Source organism: Octopus bimaculoides, chromosome 10, assembly GCF_001194135.2.
Source record: "Octopus bimaculoides isolate UCB-OBI-ISO-001 chromosome 10, ASM119413v2, whole genome shotgun sequence".
Lineage (NCBI taxonomy): Eukaryota > Metazoa > Mollusca > Cephalopoda > Octopoda > Octopodidae > Octopus > Octopus bimaculoides.
In genome coordinates, this window is record NC_068990.1 from 29643088 (window position 1) to 29645967 (window position 2880).

Below are 2880 nucleotides of genomic sequence, written 5' to 3' on the forward strand. Positions count from 1 at the left end.
ATTATTATTATTATTATTATTATTATTATTCAGGTGACTGCCTGGAATTGTACTCAGAATCTTGGGGCTAGTAGCCAATGGGCATATGGCGTAGTGATTAAGAGTGCGGGCTACTAACCCCAAGATTCTGAGTTCGATTCCAGGCAATGACCTGAATAGTAATAATAATAACAGCGAAAAATACCTTAGGAATGAGAACGCAGGTTTGAAATTTCCCCAAGACACCTGATGAAGACTGGATGGTATATCAGCCGAAATGTTGTGTTAATAATAAAGAAGATGAGGACAAATATCCGATAATTGTAAATAATGCTCTCCATTGTCAATGACATTTCCTCATCTTATTGATATTAATGATTCATATTACATGAACCTGAACCAATGCCACTGTTTCTGCTCACATTTTGCCAAATACTTCCGATGCCAATTTCTTCACTCATTTTTGTCATCCAATAAATCAACCTATTTTGCTCCGTCTGCTTCAGATTCTCTCTGTCCATAATCCCATAATCCATTTTTTACCATCATATAATATCATATTCCTGTTCTAAGTCCCAGTACAGTCGGCTTTTTGCATTGAAAGCAAAACCCTTTATTTCCAGCTCAGATATCAAACCTTGATGTTTTGTTTCCCTAGCTCTTATCTTTTTCTCCACCCCACTCTCTCACTCATTTAAATAGCACTACTTCTGCCTGTTACCTGAGCAATCTATTTAACTTCTCTGCCTGTTTGTGTATTATAAATTCTAGTTCCTTGTCAATGAGTCAGAGATCTTTTCATACAACCATTGTTTCTACTGAGCACACGATTTTTAACTTTTATTCACTATTTTTCCAAAGCTATTTCTGTGATGGCCCAATTCCTTTCTTCTGCTCACTCTCCTACTAACCAGTAGCTTCATCCTTGGTGCATTTATCTTAAAGCTTTTTGACCATCAGCAAGTTCTGTTGTAACCCTTCAGCAGATCCTTCAGTAAGGAGCAGTTAGGTCTTAACTACAGAGTGGGCCACCCTCAAGACTTATAATAAAGGATATGATCAAGTTGGAACTAGTAAATGAGATGAAGGGCTGAGCCCTTGTGTATAATCACATGTATATGGCATTCTTTGTAGAATTCATATAATTCTGTCTTGTTTGTGGCACTGTCACGTATGGTCTAACCTGCTGTCCAGTCATTTGTTCCCCAGGATCTTTCTTTGTCCACTGGAACCCTGCCAAATACCATCTCCATGATTTTTAGATAAGAATTTGTAAGTCAAAATTGACAGAATAGATGGAGCAGTGAACAAAGTGTTTGGTGGTATTTGTTTAGAGTCCTTGACATTCAGGGTTCAAGTCATGCTGAAGTTAACTTTACCTTTCACCCTTTCAAGTAAACAAAATAAAGAGCAGGTCAAATACTGGCATTTATTGTGGCTGTGTGATTAAGAAGCTTACTTTCCAACCATTGTGGTTCTGGGTTCAGTCCCATTGCGTGGCACCTTGGCCAAGTATCTTCTACTATAGTCTCAAAGCCTTGTGAGTGGCAAATGAAAACTGAAAGAAAACCATTGTGTGTGTGTGTGTGTGTGTGTGTATATATATATATATATATATATATATATATGTATATAAATTATGAGTTAGAGGTTATGCAACCGTCTAAGGGATAAATGTATCCGTAGGCACATACCCAACTATGTATAGGCCTGGCTGTAAGGTTAACAGTAGTTGGTAATTTAAATGGTAAACCATGGTTTAATATATTCAGATAAGAAATGGAGCAATGAGATAAATGCAAATTTACCTCTAAAATAACAAACTGAAACAGCTGTAAATGTTATGTTAACTACAATTAAACTATGATCATTTATTACCATTGTTAATTGTTGTTCCATTTCTTTTCTTATCTGCATATATATATATATATATATATATATATATATATATATATATATATATATATATATATATATATATATATATATATTTATGCACACTCATGCAATGGGCTTCTTACGATATATAGTTTGTGGATAGGGTTAAAATCCAAGCTTTGTCCTCTTAAAGTACATATTCATTTTCAAGTACTCCAAAATTGTATGAGGTATGCATAAGAGTTGAAAATTTCTAAAAAAATAGTTTTTGCAGATTAATTATAAATTAAACAGAAGACTAATAAAATGCTTTGGCATTATTTAGATTCTGTGAGGAATTTCTCTAATAGGAACTGTCTTACATATTTTTCTGCATGTACACCTTTGTGTCTCTTATTGGGGAACAAATAATGCCAAAAAATTTTTCCAATTTCCTGTTTTGATATGTGTGTATGTGTGCGTGTGTAGACATTTTTTTATGCTTATAAATGAGCATCATTGTCACATAAGTAAAGTTGGGTGTTTCCAGTATTCCACAAAAAGGGTGGTGAGCTGGCAGAATTGTTAGCATGCTGGGCGAAATGCTTAGTGGTATTTCGTCTGCCGCTATGTTCCAAGTTCAAATTCCGCCGAGATTGACTTTGCCTTTCATCCTTCCGTGGTTGATTAAATAAGTACCAGTTACACACTGGGTCGATGAAATCGACTTAATCTCTTTGTGTGTCCTTGTTTGTCCCTTCTATGTTTAGCCTCCTGTGGGCAATAAAGAAATAAATATTCCGTAAAAAACATATCTGGCCATGGGAGAACATGACCTTGCTTGGAAACATCTAAGGGTTGGCAACTGAAAGGACATCCAGCTGTAGAAAATCTGCTTCAACAAATTCCATCTGACCAATTGCAGACATGCAAAAATTAATGTTAAGAAGATGAGGGTATCTGAGATTCATTGTATGCAAAGATACACTAATGATTTCTTATTTAGGCGCCAAACCAGCAATTCTGAGGGTTGGGGTTAGTTGA